The 24,604-nt window shown below is 52.9% G+C and overlaps 1 long non-coding RNA gene across 1 annotated transcript; it reads left to right on the top strand.

The window, feature by feature from the left end:
- Positions 1-1,108: 1,108 nt before the first annotated feature.
- On the top strand, positions 1,109-22,158 carry LOC122457998. The gene is made up of 3 exons (XR_006277811.1): positions 1,109-1,122; positions 6,271-6,280; positions 22,009-22,158. It is a non-coding gene; the product is annotated as an uncharacterized LOC122457998 (long non-coding RNA).
- Positions 22,159-24,604: the final 2,446 nt, after the last annotated feature.

Genomic DNA, 24,604 nt, shown 5'->3' with positions numbered 1-24,604 from the left:
TTTTTATAACTCATGTGCGCCTCAGTTTCCCCTATATTTTGCATGGCTGCCTGGGGCAGGAAGAGAGGACGGTTTGCCCTCAGGCAGGCTAAGGACATAGGTGTGAATGGCGCGCGTTGTCTCAGCTGGGGTAGGTCATTAAAAGAGACTGGCCAAGCCTAAACCCATATCTGTGGAGAATCCAGTCACCAGGACACGACCCTATGACCAGCGCTCCCCTGGGGGACACTGAGCAAAGACCCCAGCTGCAGAACAGAGCACGGGGGGGGGGGGGAGAAGAGCTGGCTGCTGGAGGGAGTCAGTGGCTCTCACCTGGGAACGGAGGAGCCTGAACTGTGGGGGGGATGGGGGGCTCACTCCAGCTGGGCTGGGCTCTTGACCTTCATTTCTCTGACCTACTTAGGGTTGCCAACTTTCTGATTGCAGAAAACTGAACACCCTTGCCCTGCCCCCGGTCGCACCCCTTCTCTGAGGCCACCCCCCTGCTCACTCCCCCCCTCCACCCCTTTGCTCACTGTCCCCCACCCTCACTCACTTGCTCGTTTTCACCAGGCTGGGCATGGGGGTAGAGTGCAGGAGAGGGCTGGCTGGGGCAGGGGGTTCGGTGTGCAGGATGGGGTGCAGGCTCTGGGAGGGGTTTGGGGTGTAGGAGGGACTCAGGGCTGGGGCTCGGAGTGCAGGAGGGGGTGTAGGTTCTGGGAGGGATTCGGGGTGCAGGAGGGGGTGCAGGATCTGGGAGGGGTTTGGAGTGCAGGAGAGGGTATAGGTTCTGGGAGGGATTCGGGGTGCAGAAGGGGTTTCAGGGCTGTGGCTCGGGGTGCAGGAGGGGGTGTGGTTCCAGGAGGGGTTCGGGGTGCAAGAGGGAGTGCAGGTTCTGGGAGGGGTTCGGGGTGCAGGAGGGGTCTCAGGGCTGGGGCTCAGGGTGCAGGAGGGGGTGTGGTTCTGGGAGGGGTTTGGGGTGCAGGAGGGAGTGCAGGGTCTGGGAGGGGTTCAAGGTGCAGGAGGGGGCTCAGGGCTGGGGCACGGGGTGCAGGAGGGGGTGTGGGTTCTGGGAGGGATTTGGGAGCACTGATCTCTGCAGAGTGGCCAGTCTTTATGAGGGTCTGACCCAAACCCCACTAAGTCAGAGCGGTTACCAAGGTCCACAGGATCCTTCCCTCCCTGGGGTGTGTCCTCCCTTCCCGCAAGGGGGCCCCTTAGGGCAGCTGTGCCAGACCCTGCTGGAGCTGGGGCACCAGGGCTGCTCTCCTCCAGCTCTGCCCCAACTGAGCTAATTCCCAGGTGGGGCGGATGGGCTGAAGCCAATGGGGGCCGGGGGGGGGGGGTTGTGCACCCCTCACACCTGCCCTGTGAGCCGAGGTTCACCCCGGCATGTTTTGGCTGGAGAAGCGGAGTGAGGGCCCCGCTGTGACGGGCTGGCCCCAGAGCACCCCAGGAGAGGACCCTGGGCTCTTTATAATAGCCCCCTGCAGCAGTTGCTGGAGGCTGAGTGGTGCCGGGGCCTCCTGCTCCCACCAAGCCCTCCAGGACCCTGGGCACTGCTCTGAGCTGGGATAAATTCCTGGCTTGGGGCCCTCGTGGGTGCCCAGGGATTGGCATGGCCAGGGCACCAGGCGTCGCCTGCGTGTCCGTCTGGGGCTGCTGTGGGGCTGCTGCCTCAGGGGCAATTCTGCCTTTGCTCTTGCTCCCCCACGCGCTGTCAGGCAGGGGCTCAGTACTGACCCCTGCGCCCCCAGCCAGCCCCAGCGAGCACCCTGAGGTGTGCCAGTGTCCCCTCTTCCAGCCCGCCTCTCTGGTGACAGCCCCCAGCTACCACCGAGGCCCCATAGCACCTCCAGCAGGGCCATGGAGTGAAGTGCAGACGGGGTTGTCTGGCTCACTGCCCCCCAAAATGGACCCAGCTGAGGGGTCCTGGTCTCTGCACCTACAAGCTCTGTGTTAGACCATGTTCCTGTCGTCTAATAAACCTTCTGTTTTCCTGGCTGGCTGAGAGTCACGTCTGACTGTGGAGTTGGGGGGCAGGACCCTCTGGCCCCCCCAGGACCCTGCCTGGGCGGACTGGCTGTGGGAAGCGCGGGGGGGGCAGACGATGCTGGATGCTCCGAGCTCAGACCCAGAAAGGGGGGAGCCGGGGGAGCTGTGTGTCCTGCAGACAGGCTGCGCCCAGAGAGGAGACTCCCCCAGAGCCCTGCCTGGCTCCGTGGGGAGCAGCTCCAGAGCATCGCCCGGGGACTCCGTGACAGCCCCCTAATACCCCACATCCCCTGGGCTCTGCCCCCCTAGCATCCCCCCCATCTCCCCATCCTCCCGGCTCTGCCCCGCCAGACAGGCAGAAGCACCCAAGCCGCTGTGGTCCCATCTGTCAGGAAGTCCGGTCCTCACATGGGGTCTGTGCTCTGCCCCGGCCTGGGGCTCTGACCCTGGCCTAGCTCCTGCCCCACCACCCAGCCCCTGGTTTCGCAGCCAGCCCTGCCCATGGAGCTGACAAGCTAATGGCAGGTGCCCCCTGGCTGGAGCTGTTCCGGACTGGGCCTGACCCCAGAACCAGGCCTGGCTCTGCTGGGGAGCAGATCAATCACCCCCCACACCCTGCGGGTGGGTTAGTGGCTGCCCCAGGCCTTCTGCAGCGCCAGGCCGCTTGCCCGGTGCCACCCGCCCCGTGCCGTCCTCCCAGAGCCACCCTCCCTGTGCCCCCCACCTGGTGCCCTGCTCCCAGTGCTGCCCTCCTAGAGCCGCCCTCCCTGTGCCCCCCACCCGGTGCCCCCTCCTGGTGCTGCCCTCTCGGTGCCGCTCGCTAGCTGATCCTGCGTCCAGCCTTCGCTCGCGCTCTGCTCCCTGACGCTGAGCTCTGACAGCCGCACCACAAACAGTGGGGGGGAGGGACCCCGTCTCCTGCCCGCTCTCAGAGGGTGCCTGTGGATGGGACGTCCTGCACCTTGGCCTGGCTGGGGGGCTGAGGGTGGGCTGCCGGTGCTTCCTCTCACCCCCAGGTGGGGTGGGAGCCAGCGATTCTTTGGCCTCCCAGCGTTCACCCCCATCTGTCCTCTGGCCTGGTCCCGCAGCTCCGCTGGCCCGTGGGCTGGCCGGGGAGCAGTGCGTGTGCCCAGCCAGCCTGGGCAGGTTCCCGGTGCCGTTAATCCGGGCGGAGAGAGCCGGGATTAATGGCACTCGAAGGCTCTCCAGGCCCAGCTGCGAGCCAGCCCTGTGCTCTCAGCCTCAGAGCCGTCTTCCGTGCCGAGTTCCCAGCCAGAGTCATTAAGTGGAGAGCCTGATTTTAATGCCGACATCTGATGCCTTCGCACTGAGGAGCGGAACAACTGTCGCGGGTATTTTCTGCTCCGCGCTACACATCTGGCTCTACCGGAGAAAATCCGTCTCTGCTACCGAAACAGGATTAGAAGGAAATCTAGCCAGCTGCAGAGAAAGCTGGCAGGCGCTTCCCAAGTCCGCCTGGCACCTCTCCAGAGCGCCGCTCGGGGAGGTGGGGGGAGCCCAGGCACCATCTCTCCGAGACCCCCTGGGCTCATGGCAGCAGTGCAGGCAGCACCTCGTGCCCCTTGTCATCCCTTCCCGGGGCTTCCCTGCCTGCTACAGCCAGCGGGGGACTCAGTGCTGCGGGCGCCCTGCCAGCCGTGCCCGGCTGTGACAAAGTGGGACTGTGCTTAATCTTTCCTCTGAATACTGTAGGGGTGCCTCAGTTTCCCCTAGGCATTTCTTAAGTCTCTAGGTGGTGGGATAAGGGGGTATAATTGTTGCAGAGCAAAGGGCCAGGTACATAAATGGCGACACTCTGTCTCCTGGCCACTGATGGCCTGGGCCCTTCCCTCCTGCAAGGTGAGAGCTAAAGGGTTGGAGAACAAAGGAATCCGATGCCCTCCTGGCCCAGGAAAGGGACAAAGCCCAGAGGAGGAGGCACTGGAGAGAGTTTCAGTTGGGGGCTGGCTGGGGACGAGGAGTGAAGTGCAGACGGGGTTGTCTGGCTCACTGCTCCCCAAAATGGACCCAGCTGAGGGGTCCTGTTCTCTGCACCTACAAGCTCTGTGTTACACCATGTTCCTGTCATCTAATAAACCATCTGTTTTCCTGGCTGGCTGAGAGTCACGTCTGACTGCGGAGTGGGTTGCAGGACCCTCTGGCTTCCCCAGGATCCTGCCTGGGCGGACTGGCTGTGGGAAGCGCACGGAGGGGCAGAGGATGCTGGATGCTCCGAGGTCAGACCCAGGAAGAGGGGAGCCGGGTGAGCTGTGTCCCCTGCAGACAGGCTGCTCCCAGAGAGGAGACTCCCCCAGAGCCCTGCCTGGCTTCGTAGGGAGCAGCTCCAGAGCATCGCCCGGGGACATCAGGACACCTGCCCAGTGGGGGACTCGGTGCTACACGCTCCCTGCCAACCGTGCCCTGCCCAGGCAAAGGAGGGGCAGCGGAGCCTGTGAGCAGGACACCTGGGAAAGGAGATTGGGGGCTGCTTGGTTGGCTGGAGGGTGGAAGCGGGAGGGTAGGGACTGGGTGGGTGTTGGCCCTATGCAGGGGCTGGCTCTGCCTCTTCTTGGAGCAGGGCACTGCGCCAGGGGCAGGAGCTGGCAAAGCCTTTACTCAGCTGGGCACAGTGGGCAGAACGGGCAGTGACAGCACTGGGCGCAAGGGGCAAGTGTGAGGTGACCTCAGCGTTCGCTGGCCCTGGTGCTTCACAGCCACTACCTCTGCTTCTCTGTTCAGCTCTGCGTCTCGCGTCCCCACCTGCTTTCCCAGCTGAGTCCGGAGAAGGAGGCAGAGAGCGACCGTCGTCAGCCCCACGCCCGGCATGCGCATCCCAGAATGGCCATGGAGCCCCTCGGCATCTGGGCTCTCCCTACCCCCTTCCTGCCCCACAGCATTCTCCCCCTGCCCCACAGCATTCTCTCCCTGCCCCATGGCACCTGGCCTCCCCCTCCCCCTCTCCTGCCCCACAGCATCGTCCCCCTGCCCCTCTGCATCCGGGGTCCCCCTGCTACCCTCTCCTGCCCCATGGCATCTGGGCTCCCCTGCTGTCTCCCTGTGTCATGGTGGCTGGGACTGTTCAAGAATGCGGCTGGGGCCAGGAATGGTTCGCGACGTCCTTGAGGGGCAGGTCCTACGTGTTGGGGTCCCAGAGCTGTAGGCAGCTTCTGCCCCCACTCTTCAGGGCCCCTCACAACTGGCCTTAGCCTGAGGACCGTTGCTCAGTGGGCAGCACTGCACACCCCTGCTTGTGGCAGGCCCTGGGCTCATGGCTCTGAGACGCCCCCCCACAACTCCTGGTGCAAATGGGGGAGAGTTCTGTGCTGTGTTTATGAAAAAATGTGACTCAGTTTCCCCACTCACTCTGTACTGTCACCCACTGGGTGTGAAGGGTTTAATTTCTCCTCTGGGGCAGGGGACTGTGTTGGAGCCTGGTCAGCAGCAGGCAGGGCTGGGCTGCGACAAATTCCCACATATGAGTGAGACACCAAACTGCCACCGGGAGCCAAATTCCAGCAGCTTAATGAGACCAAATCAGAGGGGGATAATCTCCAGCCCAGGCTGCTGAAGGAACCGGCAGAGGAAATTGCAAGCCCAGTAGCCCAGGTTTTAATGAATCCATAAACTTGGGTCGCACCCTCTGACTGGAGCATTGCGAATATAGTTCCTAGATTAAGAAAGAAAAAAAAGGGATCCAGAAAACTCCAGGCCTGTTAGTTTGACTTCAATTGTATGCAAGGTCTTGGAACAAATTTTGAAAGAGAGAGCAGTTAAGGAGATAGAAGTAAATGGTAATAAGGAGAAAATACATCATGGCTTTACAAAAAGTAGATCATGCCAGACCAACCTCATCTCTCTCTGTGTGAAGAGAACCAATTTCCTAGACAAAGGAAATGCAGTCGAGCTAATCTCCCTGGATGTCAGGAACATGCATGATGCAGTTCCACAAGGGAAATTATTAGGAAAATTGGAGAAGATGGGGTTTAACACAAGAATTGAATGGAGGATAAGGAACGAGTTAAAGGGAACGAGGAGTCCTTGTGGCACCTTAGAGACTAACACATTTATTTGGGCATCAGCTTTCATGGGCTAAAACCCACTTCCTCAGATGCATGGAGTGGAAAATACAGAGGCAGGTATAAATATACAGCACATGTAAAGATGGGAGTTGCCTCACCAACTACAATGGGTCACACTGAAAGGGGAACTGGCAGGCCAGAGGGAGGTTACTAGTGGAATTATTTATTATATTTATTATACTAGTGGAAGGACCTAGGGGTGACAGTGGACGAGAAGCTGGATATGAGTCAGCAGTGTGCCCTTGTTGCCAAGAAGGCCAATGGCATTTTGGGATGTATAAGTAGGGGCATAGCGAGCAGATCGAGGGACGTGATCGTTCCCCTCTATTCGACACTGGTGAGGCCTCATCTGGAGTACTGTGTCCAGTTTTGGGCCCCACACTACAAGAAGGATGTGGATAAATTGGAAAGAGTACAGCGAAGGGCAACAAAAATGATTAGGGGTCTAGAGCACATGACTTATGAGGAGAGGCTGAGGGAGCTGGGATTGTTTAGTCTGCAGAAGAGAAGAATGAGGGGGGATTTGATAGCTGCTTTCAACTACCTGAAAGGGGGTTTCAAAGAGGATGGCTCTAGACTGTTCTCAATGGTAGCAGATGACAGAACGAGGAGTAATGGTCTCAAGTTGCAATGGGGGAGGTTTAGATTGGATATTAGGAAAAACTTTTTCACTAAGAGGGTGGTGAAACACTGGAATGCGTTACCTAGGGAGGTGGTAGAATCTCCTTCCTTAGAGGTTTTTAAGGTCAGGCTTGACAAAGCCCTGGCTGGGATGATTTAACTGGGACTTGGTCCTGCTTTGAGCAGGGGGTTGGACTAGATGACCTTCTGGGGTCCCTTCCAACCCTGATATTCTATGATTCTATGATTTGCAGCATTCTGTTTGCTTTTTTGACTGCTGCTGCACATGGAGTGGATGTTTTCTGAGAACTATCCACAGTGACTCCAAGATCTCTTTCTTGAGTGGCAACAGCGAATTTAGATCCCATCATTTTGTATGTCTAGTTAGGATTTTGTTTTCCAATGTGCGTTATTTTGCATTTATCAACATTGAATTTCATCTGCCATTTTGTTGCAGCTTGAGACCATTGCTCCTTGTTCTGTTATCTGCCACCACTGGGAACAACCGAGCTCCATCCTCTTTGGAACCTCCCCTTCACGTAGTTGAAGGCTGCTATCAAATCCCCTCTCACTCTTCTCTTCTGCAGACTAAACAATCCCAGTTCCCTCAGCCGCTCCTCGTAAGTCATGTGCCCCAGCCCCCTGATCATTTTCATTGCCCTTTGCTGGACTCTTTCCAATTTGTCCACATCCTTTCGGTACTGGGGGGCCCAAAACTGGACACAGTACTCCAGATGTGGCTTCACCAGTGCCAAATAGAGGGGAATAATCACTTCCCTCAATCTGCTGGCGATGCTCCTACTAATGCAGCCCAATGTGCCGTTAGCCTTCTTGGCAACAAGGGCACACTGATGACTCATATCCAGCTTCTCATCCACTGTAACCCCTTTTCTGCTGAACTGCTGCTGAGCCATTCGGTCCCTAGTCTGTAGCGGTGTATGGGATTCTTCCGTCCTAAGTGCAGGACTCTGCACTTGTCCTTGTTGAACCTCATCAGATTTCTTTTGGCCCAATCCTCTAATTTGTCTAGGTCCCTCTGTATCCTATGCCTACCCTCCAGCGTATCTACCACTCTTCCCAGTTTAGTGTCATCTGCAAACTTGTTGCGGGTGCAGTCCACACCATCCTCCAGATCATTAATTAAGATGTTGAACAAAACCAGACCCAGGACTGACCCTGGGGAATTCTGCTTGGTACCGGCTCCAACCAAACATGGAGCCATTGATCACTACCCGTTGAGCCCGATGATCTAGCCAGCTCGCTATCCACCTTATAGTCCATTCATCCAGCCCATACTACTTTAACTTGCTGGCAAGAATACTGTGGGAGACGATATCAAAAGCTTTGCTAAAGTCAAGGTATATTACATCCACTGCTTTCCCCATATCCACAGAGCCAGTTATCTCATCATAATCAGGTTGGTCAGGCATGACTTGCCCTTGGTGAATCCATGTTGACTGTTATGATCACTTTCCTCTCCTCCAAGAGCTTCAAAATGGATTCCTTGAGGACCTGCTCTATGATTTTTCCAGGGATTGAGGTCAGGCTGATTGGTCTATTTCCCGGATTCTCCTTCTTCCTTTTGTAAAAGATGGGCACTATATTTGCCTTTTTCCAATCGTCCGGGACCTCCCCCGATCACCACGAGTTTTCAAAGATAATGGCCAATGGCTCTGCAATCATGCCAGCCAACTCCCTCAGCACCCTCGGATGCACTGGATCTGGACCCATGTTGTTGCTGCTAGCAGTCTGGCTTACAGGACAACTGACACAGTTGCTGGTAAAAAGCACTTTATTTCCCTTCCCACAGCAATATATATACAGCACTTGTTTATTCCTTTTCTGTTGTTTATCACCCAATGTTCTCATCATTCTTATCTTTGGGTTCCATTATCTTGTGGTGGTAAAGACTCTCAGGTGCTGCTTATCTCATTAGTCCTTAGTTCAGCCAAAGTTTAGTCCTCAGTCCAGCCAAAATTTTCTGGCCTTGTCCTTCAACTTGCCACCCGCAGCCCCGCCTCTTGTACTGTTATTTTCCATTACTTGGCACACATTTCTAAAACATCTGATACTCAGCATTTCCCACACCATGTACTTGTGCACATCCAGCTTTTCTAAATAATCCTTAACCTATTCCTTCACCACTGAGGGCTGCTCACCTCCTCCCCAAATGGTGTTACCCAGTGCAGCAGTCTGAGTCTGTGAAGACTGAGGCAAAAAAAGCATTGAGTACTTCAGCTTTTTCCACATCCTCTGTCACTAGGTTGCCTCCCCCATTCAGTAAGGGGCCCACACTTTCCCTGACCTTCTTCTTGTTGCTAACATACCTGTAGAAACCCTTCTTGATACCCAGTGGTGTCATACCTTGGCCTTTCTTCTCCCCCAACTACACTAGAAGCAACAAGAATGCTGGAAAGACAAACTCTTAAACTAAGGAGACTGGTCCCAGGCTGGAGACAGAAGCCTGTGTATTAAGAACTGTAACATCCAGTGGGGTGAGAAAACTGCTTGATCTAAATACTGCCTTGTCACAGTGTAATCAGATTTAAGATTCAGATTGTGTGCTTACCTTTTATTTTCTTTGGTAACTATCTCTGACTTTTTATGCCTACCACTTATAATCACTTAAAAGCTACTTTTCTGTAGTTAATAAACATGTTTTATACTTTACCTAAAACAGTGTGTTTTGGTTGAAGTGCTTGGGAAATCTCAGGTTAGGCTACAAAGGCTAGTGTGTGTCCTCTGCAAAGGAGGAAGGGGTGACTGGGTAATAAATGTACACTGGTCGGGCTTCTGACCAGGGCAGGATGATTCAGTGCTGGGATCCTAGGCTGGGGTGCTGGGAGAATGAGTTGATGCCTTTCTCTGTGTGATTCATGAGTGGCTCTGGGAGCATACACGCAATCTAGCTGGGTGTGGGGCTCCATGTGCTGTTATGCTGAGTGATCACAGCTCCTGGAGGGATTTGCTGCTTGTCACTAGCAAAGCCTTGTGGGAGACAGCCCAGGCTGGAGAGTTAAGGGGGCACACGGTGTGAGGTTGCACTCTATATGATTTTATGAAAATATGCTATGAGTGTGAATAGGATGTAACTGGAATATGCTTCATGCAAAAGGTCACTTGTAAGGTATCATTACAAAGCTTATAATCTACTGAGTGTGGTCATCCCCTTTGTATGAATGTATCGTTCTCGTATCTGAGACTAGAAATATGAAATATAACTCTGAGGTCCTATTGTAATTATGCAAAGTGTGGGCCATTAATGGTGGTTTGGAATCTTGATGGCTCCCATTAACCAGAACAATTGACTGTAAATGCCTCTGTTTACTTGTAAGTCTTCCTGTCTACTGTGGGCTGGCAAGTGGGTAATGAAGTCTTACAGTGACATGTGATCATGTCACCTGACCTGGAATCCATCTTTAACCTGGTGCTTTTCCATTGAGAAGGAAGGGTGGGAACCCAGAGAGGGACAAAGGATTCCTGCCTTGTGCAAAAGCTATATAAGGGGGTGGAACAGAATAAAGGGGGCTGCCATCATGAGGAATCCCCTAGCTACCACCTGAGCTGGAACAAGGGCTGCACCAGGGGAAAGGATTGGGCCCAGACTAGGAAGGCATCCAGTCTGTGAAAGAAGCATATTGTAACATCTCTGAGGGTGAGATTTTATCTGTATTCAGTTTTCTTACTGTATTAGGCTTAGACTTGCGTGTTTTATTTTATTTTGCTTGATAATTCACTTAGTTCTGTCTGTTATTACTTGGAACCACTTAAATCCTACTTTTTAAATTTAATAAAATTACTTTTTACTTATTAATTAACCCAGAGTATGTATTAATACCTGGGGGGAGGGGGCAAACAGCTGTCTCTCTCTATCAGTGTTATAGAGGGCGAAGAATTTATGAGTTTACCCTGTATAAGCTTTCTACAGGGTAAAACGGATTTATTTGGGGTTAGGACCCCATTGGGAGTGTTAAAAGCAGGAACATTTCTTAAGTTGCTTTCAGCTAAGTCTGCAACTTTGGGGCCATGGTTCAGACCCTGGGTCTGTGTTGGAGCAGACGGGTGTGTCTGGCTCAGCCAGACAGGGTGCTAAAGTCCCAAGCTGGCAGGGCAGGAAAGCAGGGGCAGAAGTAGTCTTGGCACATCAGGTGGCAGCCCCCAGGGGGTTTCTGTGATCCAACCTGTCACACACGGTACCAAGTTCCAAGTTGCACCCCCAGGAACCCATCACCCCCAAACACCCAGTTTCTACGGCTCAGAGCGTAATCCTTTGTGAGTTTGTGGGGCCTTTTCCCAGTGAAGGGGCCTTACACAGTAAATCCTTAACCTCTAGTTATTAGGAGTCACCAGAACAAACCACACACTCTGAGCGTACAGTGCTCACCACTCCAAATACAGCAGATGAACTTTCCCTGCTGGCCTGTCAGGATCAGGTTGTCTGGGGCTCCAGTTTCTACACGGTGTCATTGGCAGGTCATTGGCACGAACAAGGTCAGCTCCCAGACTGCTGCACTGGGCAGCACAGTGTGGGGAGGAGGTGACCAGCCCTCTGTGGAGAAAGACGTGTTTCGGGACTATTTAGAAAAGCTGAACGCGTACAAGTCCATGGGGTCGGATGCGCTGCATCTGAGAGTGCTAAAGGAGTTGGCAGATGTGATTGCTGAGCCATTGGCCACTATCTTTGAAAACTCATCATGGGAGGTCCTTGGTGACTGGAAAAAGGCTAACATAGTGCTCATCTTTAAAAAAGGGAAGGAGGAGGATCCGGGAAACTATAGGCCGGTCAGCCTCACCTCAGTCCCTGGACAAATCATGGAGCAGGTCCTCAAGGAATCAAATCTGAAGCACTTAGAGGAGAGGAAAGTGATCAGGAACAGTCAGCATGGATTCACCAAGGGCAAGTCATGCCTGACTAATCTAATTGCCTTCTACGACGAGATAACTGGCTCTGTGGATGAGGGGAAAGCAGTGGATGTGTTATTCTTTGACTTTAGCAAAGCTTTTGACATGGTCTCCCACAGTATTCTTGCCAGCAAGTTAAAGAAGTATGGGCTGGATGAATGGACTATAAGGTGGATAGAAAGATTGTCGGGCTCAATGGGTAGTGATCAATGGCTCCTTGTCTAGTTGGCAGCCGGTATCAAGTGGCGTGCCCCAAGGGTCGGTCCTGGGGCCAGTTTTCTTCAATGTCACCACTGGAGGGTAGGGATAGGATACAGAGGGACCTAGACAAATTAGAGGATTGGGCCAAAAGAAATCTGATGAGGTTCAACAAGGACAAGTGCAGAGTCCTGCACTTAGGAAGGAAGAATCCCATGCACCGCTACAGACTAGGGATCGAATGGCTCAGCAGCAGTTCTGCAGAAAAGGACCTAGGGGTTACAGTGGACGAGAAGCTGGATTTGAGTCAACAGTGTGCCCTTGTTGCCAAGAAGGCCAATGACATTTTGGGATGTATAAGTAGGCGCCAGCAGATCGAGGGACTGTGATCGTTCCCCTCTATTCAGCATTGGTGAGGCCTTATCTGGAGTTCTGTGTCCAGTTTTGGACCCCACACTACAAGAAGGATGTGGAAAAATTGGAAAACGTCTAGCAGAGGGCAACAAAAATGTTTCGGGGACTGGAACACATGACTTATGAGGAGAGGCTGAGGGAACTGGGATTGTTTAGTCTGCGGAAGAGAAGAGTGAGGGGGGATTTGATAGCTGCTTTCAACTACTTGAAAGGGGTTCCAAAGAGGATGGATCTAGACTGTTTTCAGTGGTAGCAGAGACAGAACGAGGAGTAATGGTCTCAAGTTGCAGTGGGGGAGGTTTAGGTTGGATATTAGGAAAAACTTTTTCATGAGGGAGGTGGTGAAACACTGGAATGCGTTACTAGGGAGGTGGTGGAATCTCCTTCCTTGGAAGTTTTTAAGGTCCGGCTTGACAAAGCCCTGGCTGGGATGATTTAATTGGGGTCGGTCCTGCTTTGAGCAGGGGTCGGACTAGATGACCTCCTGAGGTCCCTTCCAACCCTGATATTCTATGATTCTATGAGGTCTGGCAGCGCTGATCTTGGGCTGTGTCCTGGAGCTGATTCCGAAGAACTTCCTTGTGGACCCCAGTTTATCCAGTGAAACATGGGTCCTGCTTCGCTGCATCGGAGCCAGGTAAACTGAAGTCCTACAAAACCCCCAGTATTTTCTACGCATCCTAGCCCATTATGAAACAAGTCTTCACCCCATCACCCCCCACCACCTGAGCTGATTTACATCTTGCAGAATTATTTATGCCACAGACAGGAACAATCAAAGAACCAGCCTGGGGCCCACAGACACACAGAGAAGTGGGGAGGGTAAAGGCAGAACAATCCCAGTCTAGATTTCGCATCACACTGGTGCTAAGTGGTTCCTTGCCAGACGCAATCATCAGTGTTTTCTGTAACCCTCTTCAGCGCCCTTTCGCCAGTGGGGCTGGGTACTAGCAGGACAGAAGCACCTTCTTTACAGTCTGTTTCAGAGTAGCAGCCGTGTTAGTCTGTATTCGCAAAAAGAAAAGCAGTACTTGTGGCACCTTAGAGACTAACAAATTTATTAGAGCATAAGCTTTCGTGAGCTACAACTCATCCGATGAAGTGAGCTGTAGCTCACGAAAGCTTATGCTCTAATAAATTTGTTAGTCTCTAATGTGCCACAAGTACTGCTTTTCTTTTTACAGCCTGTGTTGCACTGTTCCTGTCATTGAGAGAGAATGTGAGGGTCTGACTCTTGGCTTCTTAGGTGACAGCTGCTGCTGCTACTAAAGAAAAGGCCTCAGACCTGATGGGGGGGGGCATTCTAGATGGGGGGGTTGTTCTAGTGTGATGTGATTGACATAATCTGGGACCGTATAGATCATTGTTGCAACCAAGGTCCTGTGGTGGCACCAGATCTTATATAAAGGGGGTCAAATGAGGTGTCTCAGACAAGGTTATGGTTTGCTGGCTATGATTATGCTGTCTATGTGTGTGTATCATTTTTGTAGTTGAAGTTATGAATTTTGGCTCTATACTGTCTGTGTTTCAAACTTGTGCTATGCTTCTGGGCCACACCTCAGACAAGCTGGAGTCAGCTCTGCCTAGCCTGCTGGATGGCCCATTAAGGACCATCAGTGATACAAGTGACCCACTGAGAGAAGACAGACATGCCTTGCGACTCAGCAAGGTATGCAGGGACTTGTGACTCCAAACTCCATTTTGCTCCAGCAGACATTGAGCAAACTGCCCAATGACCACAAGATCTGTTAAGGTACGAAGGCGTCCAGCCAGGTCACAGGTTCTAGCTCCCTGGATCAATGTGTACAGTTACACTAGCACACATATGCCCATGACTTTATGTTTTCTTTCAGGTCATTGATAAAAATGTTAAACAGCACAGGGCCAAGAACTAATCCCCGCAGAGCCCACTAGAAACACGCACTCTTGATGATGATTCCTCATTTACGATTATAGTTTGAGACCTGTTAGTTAGCCAGGCTTTAATCCATTCAATGTGAGCCGTGTTAGTTTTATATTGTTCTAATTTTTAATCAACATGTCCTGCAGTGTCAAGTTCAATGCCTCACAGAAGTCAAAATATATCACCTCAGCACTATCCCCTTTATTAACCAAATTTGTAATCTCATAAAAAAAATCAAGTTAGTTTGACAGGATCTATTTTCCATATATATTGATTTCCATTAATTACTTCCCCCTCCTTTAGCTCCTTATTAATCAAGTCCCATAGCAGCCACTCCATTATCTTGCCTGGGATAGATATAAGACCCATAGTCTTGTAATTACCTGGATCATCCCATTTCCCTTTTTTAAAAACGGACCCAACATTTGCTTTCTTCCAGTCTCTGCAAAGGCCCCAGTGCTCCAAGACTTATTGAAAATCAACATTTATGGGCCAGTGAGCACCTCAGCCAGCTCTTTCAAAACTCTTAAATGCAAGTGCTCTGGACCCCCTAATTTTAAACGGTCTGACTTTAGTAGCTGCTGTTTAACATCCTCCTGAGACATGAGTGGGATGGGAAGAGTGTTATCACCATATGATGAGACTATATGATCTGGTTTTCCTCCAAATACAGAACAGAAACATTCACTGGACACTTCTGCTTTTTCTGCATTATTATGGATAATTCTACCTTTTCCATCTAGTAATGGACCAACACCATTGTCAGGATTCTTATTGTTCCTAACATATTTTAAAAACTCCTTCTTATTTTCCTTAACTCTCCGGGTCAGAGATTTCTCCTTGTGTCCCTTGGCTTCCCTTTTCAGTTTTCTACAATTTGTAACTTCTGATTAGTATTCATTAGTATCAACTTCCCCTTTCTTCCATTTGTTTTATACATATATAATTTTTTATAGCTACCTTCACTTTCCCTCTAAACCAAGCCATCTTTTAACCAGCACAGGCTTCTTCCTCAGCGGTGGGATCGTGGCTTTTGGGCATCTAGTAAGTGCTCTTAAATGATTCCCAATTATCATTCCCATTTTCTAATTAAATTTTCCTCCCAGGTGATTTTGCAGCTTTGTGAAATTGTCCCTAGTAAAGCACCCAGTATCTCTATCACTGCTCTGGTCTTTATTCTGCTCACACATTATAAAGATGATCAAGTCATGATCACTTGTCCCTAAGCTCCAGTGCTGTGATCAGTTCCTCTCTATCTGCCACCACAAGGTCTAACAGAGAATCCCCCCTGTTGGCTGCACCCCATCTGGAGTTAGGAAATCTCCATCAGTCATATTTAGAAATCCCCAGGGTGTTTAAGGGCCAGCAGCATGCGACCCCCAGCGTGTGTCCCTCAGACCGAGGTCCCCCACGATCATGCCGCTTTCCCCCCTACATGGTGTGGATGGTGCAGAACGATCGGCTCAGCCTGGTCCCCAGGGGATTTGGGCTCTGTGGCAGACACCAGCTAACAGTCCCTCGTGAGCTTTTCCTGCCAGGACCCTGAACCAGGAGCATTCGAGGCCATTTTCTTCTGGGCGAGCAGCAACCGGGAAGCAGGCAAGGCCATTTCTGACAGTGCCCATCCCCCCGCCCCCCTCTCCCCCCGTGCACTCCATCCTCCCGAACTAGGTCCTAAGCATCAATTGTAACCCTCCAACCCTGCGACTCAGCCACCAGGCTCTGAATTTATGCTCCTCGATGAGCTAGTCCAATTCACCGTTTGCTCCCCGGCTCCCAGCGCTGGGGTCCAGGCAAGTCACAAATTTCTTCTCTCCATGTCCTTTGGCTCCTCGATTTTCTTCTAGCGTCTGGACCTTGTGTGGCTGAGTGCTCGGATCTTCCCTCTCTTCGCCCTCCCCTTGGGCTCTTAGTTTAACCCCCAGCCGCTCTGGCCTGCTGGTCCCTGGGGACATTGGTCCCTTTGTACTGAGGGGCAGCCCTCACCCCCTCATGGTTCCTGGCCAATGGGAGCTGCGGAGCCGGCCCTTGGGGTGGGGGCAGTGCGCAGAGCCTCCCAGCTGCCCATGTATCTAGGGGCTGCAGGAACTTGGTGGCTGATTCCAGGAGCCACGTGGAGCCAGGGGAGGCAGGGAGCCTGCCTTAGCCCCAGATGCCCTGCGCTGCCAACTGGACTTTTAATGACCTGGTCTGTGGTGCCGACTGGAGCTGCCAGGGTCCCTTTTCGACCCGGAATTCCAGTCGAAAACCAGACACCTGGCAACCCTACCATCACCCCCAAGGGCCAAGTGACACCCCCTCACCTCTCCCGCTGCCCAGAAGGGTACGGTGTGACCCAGGTGCCTCCTGTCAGTCACCGATGAGGGGTGCCCCATTACCAGTCTGTGCCCAGGGACGTGCCCGTTCCCCCTGCGGTCGCCATCTTCACGTGGTGTCGCCAGCGGGGCTGTGCTTGGTCTCTGCCGAAAGCCAGGACATCGCCGGTCGCCATGGTTACTGCCTGGTGTGGTTAGGGTCTGTAAGTAGGATGTGGGGAGGCAGATGGGTCCCCAGGGGGCGGGGGGGGGGTCTCAGAGCTAACTCAGCCAGCGTGAGGACACAGACCTCTTCCCCCAGCCCAGCTGCGCTATTACAGCCAGAGGAGGGGCCGTCCTGGGCCATGCAAGCACAACAGAGCCCAAGGGAAAGGGGCTGAATGGGGGGAGCAGTGGTGGGCTGGGGTGAACAAAACTGCCCAGTAACGGAAAGAGACGGGAGGGAAAAGGAGAAAGATGGGCACACGCTGGTGGGAGCCCTCGCAGAGTGTCCCTGCCAGGGGCCTGGCTCAGGAGAGGCGGATCCAGCTCTCTGGACTGGCCCAGCACGGGACAGACGGCCCCTGGGTGACAAACACCTTCGTGCACAGGAAAGGCGCTTGTGGGCAAGTATAGGAGAACATCAGAGCGGCCACCCGGGGTCCGCCCGATGGTCCGCCCAGCCCAGTGTCCTGGCTTCCGAGGGTAGGAACAGAACAGGCAACAATCGAGTGATCCAGCTCTGCCGTCCAGCCCCAGCATCTGGCAGGGCATGGGGTGGGGTCCCTGCCCATCTTGGCTAATAGCCATCGATGGACCTGAGTCACGGTGTCCCCGGACTTTGCTCTGGAGCTGCTCCCTACGAAGCCAGGCAGGGCTCTGGGGGAGTCTCCTCTCTAGGAGCAGCCTGTCTGCAGGACACAGCTCACCTGGCTTCCCCCTTCCTGGGGCTGACCTCGGAGCATCCAGCATCCTCTGCCCCTCCGTGCGCTTCCCACAGCGAGTCCGCCCAGGCGGGATCCTGGGGGGGCCAGAGGTCCTGCCCCCCAACTCCGCAGTCAGACATGACTCTCAGCAGCCAGTAAAACAGAAGGTTTATTAGATGACAGGAACATGGTCTAACACAGAGCTTGTAGGTACAGAGAACAGGACCCCTCAGCCGGGTCCATTTTGTGGGGCAGTGAGTCAGAGAACCCAATGAAGCATCCAATGAAGTGAGCTGTAGCTCACGAAACCTTATGCTCTAATAAATTTGTTAGTCTCTAAGGTGCTACAAGTACTCCTTTTCTTTTTGCGAATACAGACTAACACGGCTGCTACTCTGACACCCTTATCCCACCACCTAGATACTTAAGAACTGTCTAGGGGAAACTGAGGCACCCCCACAATATTCAGAGAAAACATTAAGAACAGTCCCACTTCATCACAATCTGTCCTCCATAAACTTATCTCATTCTTTTTTTGAACCCACTTATACTCTTGGCCTTCACAACATCCGCTGGCAAGGAGTTCCACAGGTTGACTGTGTGCTGTGTGAAGAAATACTTCCTTTTGTTTGTTTTAAACCTACTGCCTGTTCATTTCGTTAGGTGACCCCTAGTTCTTGTGTTATGGGAAGGAGCAAATAACACTTACCTCTTCGCTCTCTCCACACCAGTCATGATTTTACAGGCCTCTGTCTTATCCCTCCTTAGTCGTCTCTTTTCCAGGCTGAAAAGTCCCAGTTTTATTAACCCTCAGAGAGAAGCCATTCCATACCCCGTAATAATTTTTGTTGCTCTCCTCTGAACCTTTTCAAATTCCAATCTATCTTTTTGAGCTTGGATGCAATGTCCAAGGTGTGTACATACTGTGGATTTATATAGTGGCATTATAGAAACAAGATGAATGAGGCAAAATCTTGAATTTATCTTTATTGTGTTAGGGAGAGAGACAAGCTTTTGAGCCATCCAGAACTCTGCTTTAGGGCTGGCAGCGTTGTGAATGGACGCTCCCATGCTGGTCTTTGGAAGGTGTGGGGCAGGTTTCCCTTGCGGCTGAGAAGGGAGAGGTCAGACATGGAGCGATCTCTTTGTGAGAAGTGCTCACCCCCAGGGGACAGGGCGTTTTTGTCTTTTATCATTTGCTGCTTAATTCATTGGCGACCTCAGTGACTGGCTGGTTTCACCCACCTCGCTGTTTTTGGGGCATTGAGTGCACTGGATGGGGTGCCCCACAGGTTGTGATAGGCAGGTTGTCCTGGAGTTGCAGGCTGGGAGCTCGGGCACCCGCTGAGTGACGCCAGCCAGGGCTCTGGGGCAGCGTCTTCCTTCAGGGCCACTCACTCCTTCAGGAGCCTGCCCTGCTTCAGACGGGTTATTAGTCGTCGGGAACCCAGCGTAGGACAGAGCTTGTGAGCACAGAAATCAGGGACCTGCAGCAAAGTCCATCCGGGGGGGATCCAGGGCTCAGAGTGCCCCCTCCCCCAGTGCCAGATCAGGAGACTGACTCACTAGCTGCCTCCCTTCAGTCACCCCCGTTGCCCCTCCTCCTGGCTTTGTCTCTTTTCCTGGCAAACAGGTCACCTGGCCTGCACCAACGCCTCCAACTGGCTCCTTGCAGAGAAGGGGGCCCAGCCATCAATGTCGACTGTTCTCTGTGCCCAGGTAGCCAGTCGGCCTCACACCCCCTAGCCCACCCCCTAGATACTTGAGTACCACACAGAGGAAACTGAGGTGCACACACTATTCAGAGGTGTCAGAGTAGCAGCTGTGTTCATCTGGATCTGCAAAAAGAAAAGGAGGACTTGTGGCACCTTAGAGACTAACACATTTATTTGAGCATAAGCTTTTGTGAGCTACAGCTCACTTCATCGGATTCAGAGAAAACATTAAGAATATTCCCACTTTATCCCATGTGTAGGACCCGTGGATTTTGGAAGGTGTGTCTGGGGGTGTGACATTATTGACATAAACTGTGACCGTATAGATCATTGTTGCAACCACTGTTACATATTTGCAGCAAATATTGTACAAAGGGTGTCGAGTGAAGTGTCTATGACAAGGTTAGGGTTTGCTGGTTAGGATTATTTGATCTGTATGTGTGCATCATTTTTGTAGTTGAAATTATGAATATTGGCTCTGCACTTGTATCTCAATGTGTTTGATTCTAAGTAGCATCAGTGACGCATTTGGTCAGCTTCTTGAGAAGGGACTAGTCTCAGTAAGTGCCCAATCAAGAAACACTTAACTGACAACGGACTTTGGGAGACACCAATCCACATCTGAGCCTTCCTGGGAACGTTCAAACTAACATGTAAACAATGCATCCGATGAAGTGAGCTGTAGCTCACGAAAGCTTACGCTCAAATAAATTTGCTAGTCTCTAAGGTGCCACAAGTCCTCCTTTTCTTTTTGCGAATACAGACTAACACGGCTGCTACTCTGAAACATGTAAACAATGGCGTCCTGGCCTGCAAACTGAGTCATGCATGGACATGTGACTCGCCCACGTGACTGCAAGCTCCATCTTGTTGCTATGATTTTGCACAGGAGAACAAAGGGGTTTCCACCCATAAGAGAAAGAATATAAAAGGCCCCAGAAACTCCTCCATTATGTTTTCAATCCTTCTTCTTATCTCTGGAGGGACTTTGCTACTCTGAAGCTCTGCACAAAGGACTGAAGGACCCATCCCAGCTGGGGATGTTCTCCAGAGACCTGATTTGAACCTGCAGTTTATTCCACCACTGCTACAAGCCTGAACCAAGAATTTTGCCATTACTGTATATAATTGATTCCATTTAATCAATTCTAGATCTCATCTCTATTTCTTTCTTTTTATGAATAAACCTTTAGATTTAGGATTCTAAAGGATTGGCAACAGTGTGATTTGTGGGTAAGATCTGATTTGTATATTGACCTGGGTCTGGGGCTCGGTCCTTTGCGATCGAGAGAACCTTTGTTCTTTTCCTGGGGTATTGGTTTTCATAACCATCTGTCCGCATAACGAGTGGCACTGGTGGTGATACTGGGAAACTGGAGTGTCTAAGGGAATTGTTTGTGTGACTTGTGGTTAGCCATTGGGGTGAGACTGAAGTCCTCTCTGTCTGGCTGGTTCGGTGTGCAAAGGACCCCCAGCCTCGGGCTGTGACTGCCCTGCTCTAAGCAATTTGTCCTGGATTGATATTTTCAGTTGTGTCTCACCAAAATCACACTTTGTTACGGAGGGTGGGGGGTGCTGATCATTGTAACTGTGGAGCTATGGCGGCAGATTTTCCATCTCTTGCTCTGATAGGGTCTGGCACCGCTTTGAGTTGCTGAGCCTTGGTCTGTGGGGAGCCTGCTTCTGATGCTGAGTGTGGAGAGGCTGGGGATTGTCTGAAGGCCAGAAGTGGAGGCTCAGGAAAGACTTCTTTCAGGATGGGTGGTAGTTGTTTGAGGATATGGTCAGACAATCACTGCACTCTCGAATGAACTCACACAGGAAAATGATAAAAGACAAAAACACCCTGTCACCTCCGGGTGAGCACTACTCACAGAGTGATTGCTCCATGTCTGACCTCTCCCTCCTCAGCCTCAGAGGAAACACTTTCCAAAGACAAGCCTTGGAGCTTAAATTCATCACTCTGCTAGACACTAAAACTCACGGACTGACCAGAGATACGGGATTTATGGCTTCTTACAACAATCTGTCACCTACTAACCCCCTTTTGTCCTATGGCTGCGGAGGTATAAATGGGCCCCTCCACCTTGCATGGTCCCTTAGAATACCTGCTAAAGCCCTTCCACCTGGCATTTAGCTGTGATGCTGGGGGACCTTCCCCAGGCCTGAAGAAGAGCTCTGCCTGGCTCCAAAACTTGTTTCTCCCCCCAGCAGAAGTGGGTCCAATAAAAGCTCCCCCCTCCCGCACCTTGTCTCTCTAACATCCTGGGACTGACATGGCTACAAGGCTGCAATAGAGGGACTGTGATATTATTGTCTCTCCCATTCCTAAGGGTTCCCGACATTCTGGTCACTTTCTTGACGGCTACTGAGCATTGCGTGGATGCTTTCAGGGAACTCTCCAACATCTCTCTCGAGGGGTCATAGCTAATTTACACCCCATCATATTGTATGTGTAGTTGGGATGATGTTTTCCACTTTTTATTTGTCAACAGTTCGGTCTGGTCTACGCGGCGGCCTTACGTCAGTGTAACGCCGTCACTTGGGTGGGCGGGATGCCGTGATACTGACCTAACCCCCACGTAGGCAGCGCTGTCGGCCGGAGAGCATCGCCCCTGACTTAGAGCATCTTCAGCAAAATGCTACCCAGCTCAGCTGCATCTGTGCAGCATTTTAAGTGTAGACCTGCCCTGCCTTTCATCTGCCATTTCGCTGCCCAGTCACCCTGTTTAGTGAGATCCCTTTGTAGCTCTTCCCAGGCTGCTTTGGGCTTAACTATCCTGAGTAGTTTTGTATTATCTGCAAACTTTGCCACCTCGCTGTTTACCCCTTTTTCCAGATCAGTTATGAATACCTTGAATAGGACTGGGCCCAGTACAGACCCCTTGGGGGACACCACTATTTACCTCTCTCCATGCTGAAAACGGACCATTTATTCCTCCCCTTTGTTTCCTATCTTTTAACCAGTTACTGACCCATGAGAGGTGTGTCACAGCAGAGAGGGGGGAGTGGTGACCTGGGAATGTGGCAGGGGAGTTTCACTGAGAGCCTGTAACCTGAGCCAGGAGGGGGAGGGGGAGGCAACACCTCTGCCCTGGGAATGTGGACAAAGGCGGCAGGAGGGAGCCTGCTGGGGGGGGGTTAGTTTCAGTTTGGTGCTGGGTGGTGGAACGCAGGGAACCCCAGGGCTGGGGTCTAAGCTCCCTGCCCCCCAGAAGGACTTGACTGAGGGGTCCTGGTTGTACCCCCAAACTCTTGTTTAGACTGTCTTCCTATTGTCCAATAAACCTTCCGCTTTACTGGCTGACTGAGAGTCACAGCGAATCCCAGGAAGAGGGGTGCAGGTCTCCCCCACACTCCGTGACAAGAGGACCTTCCCTCTTATCCCATGACAGCTTGTGACGAAGTGTGGCTGTTCTTAATGTTCTCTCTGAATACAATGTGGGTGCCTCAGTTTCCCCTATGTCTTTCTTAAGTATCTAGGCGCTGGGATAAGGGTGTGTAATTGTTGCAGAGCCCAGAGTGTCATTGTGAGGCTGTCTAGGCAGAGAATGGCTGACACCCTGTCTCCTGGCGACTGATCGTGACGAAGCGGGACTGTTCTTAATGTTTCCTCTGAATATTGTGGGGTGCCTCAGTTTCCCCTAGGCAGTTCTTAAGTATCTAGGTGGTGGGATAAGGGTGTGTGATCGTTGCAGAGCCCTAGAGGGCAGGTGTGTGCAGGGGTCTGGACACAGAGAATGGCCGACACTCTGTCTCCTGGCCACTGATGGCCTGGGCCCTTCCCCCCTCCCCAAGGTGAGAGCTAAAGGGTTGGAGAACAAAGGAATCCGGTGACCTCCTGGCCCGGGAAAGGGACAAAGCCCAGAGCGGGGGAGCTGGAGAGAGTTTCAATTTGGGGCTGGCTGGGGAGGAGGAGTGAAGTGCAGACGGGGTTGTCTGGCTCACTACCAACCAAAATGGACCCAGCTGAGGGGTCCTGTTCTCTGCACCTACAAGCTCTGTGTTAGACCATGTTCCTGTCGTCTAATAAACCTTCTGTGTTACTGGCTGTCACGGAGTCCCCGGGCGATGCTCTGGAACTGCTCCCCGTGAAGCCAGGCAGGACTCTGGAGAGTCTCCTCTCGGGGAGCAGCCTGTCTGCAGGACACACAGCTCACCCGGCTCCCCCTTCCTGGGTCTGACCTCGGAGCATCCAGCATCCTCTGCCCTCCGTGCGCTTCCCACAGTGAGTCTACCCAGGCAGGGTCCTGGGGGGGCCAGAGGGTCCTGCCCCCCAACTCCACAGTCAGACGTGACTCTCAGCCAGGCAGGGGCCGGGGGTGGGTCAGGGCTGGCAGGGGGGAGCAGGGCAGGGTCTGACACCCCCCCTCCTCCAGCTCCCAGCCCCGCTGCCTCGATGCCCCTCACTGTTTGCTCCGGGGTCTGTGATCCCAGAGACACATGCAGAGCCTGGCTGCATGCCAGATGGATGCCAGATTAGTGCTGGCTCCTACAAACGAGCAGTTAATTATCATAATCTGGTAATTGAGAAAAATCTAATTATGCGAAGCTAATGGATTTAGAGCCATGTGGGGAGCGTGGCCCCTGGGCCCAGCGGACTCATGCTCCCTGCTGCAGGGGACCCAGCGCCAGCCCGGATCTCCTGCTACGTGCTGGACGCCAGGCCCGGCCTTGAGCCTTCCGGGGGGCAGAGCCTGGCAGCTGGGGGGCTGGAGGGGCCAGAGATGGGTGCAGGGGCATTGCTGGACCCTGGTGATCAAGGAGCCGAGCCGACGCTGGGGGAAGGGCAGAGCAGAGTCCCGGGGCTGAGATGGGTCAGGCGTGGGACTTGCATTGGGGAGCAGAAGCGGGGGAGGGACTGGGAGTGCTTGGGGCACGGGGCAGTTGGGAAGGGGTGTTTGGGGCACGGGGAGGGTGCTGGACCGTGGCGGGGGACAGGGGATGTTTGTGACACCAGGGAGATGCTGGGCCATGATTGGGGGCAGGGGGTGTTTGGGGAATGGGGACGTGCTGGTGTGACGAAGTGGGAATGTTCTTAACTTTTTCTCTGAATATTGTGTGGGTGCCTCAGTTTCCCCTATGCAGTTCTTATGTCTCTAGGTGGGGGGATCAGGGACTGTGATCGTGGCAGAGCCCTGGGAGCCAGTGTGATGGTGTCTGCACAGAGAATGGCCAATGCAGGCCTGGCTGGGCCCTCGCTAGCCCTGTGGCCCAGTCCCTGCGCGGAGGCAGGGCTCTGTATTCCCTCGCCTCGCCCTGGCCGGCGTTCGTCCAGCCTGCTCCCAAACCCTCCGATGACGGAGCCTCCACGGCCCCCCTGGGCTTAACCACCCTGAGAGTGAGGAAGATTTTCCGAATGTCCAACCGAGCCGCCCTGGCTGCAATTTAACCCCTGGCTCCTGGTCCTGTGCTCAGCGGCTGAGGAGAACAATTTATCACCCTCCTTTTTATAACAACCTTTTATGGACTTGGAAACTGCTCTCAGGTCCCCCCTCAGTCTCTCCTCTCCAGACTAAACAAACCCACGTTTTTCAATCTAGACCTTTCAGCATTTTTGTTGCTCTTCTCTGGGCTT

The sequence above is a fragment of the Dermochelys coriacea genome, chromosome 11 (assembly GCF_009764565.3).
Source record: "Dermochelys coriacea isolate rDerCor1 chromosome 11, rDerCor1.pri.v4, whole genome shotgun sequence".
Taxonomy (NCBI): Eukaryota; Metazoa; Chordata; order Testudines; family Dermochelyidae; genus Dermochelys; species Dermochelys coriacea.
This window is presented reverse-complemented; position numbering and strand designations above follow the sequence as displayed.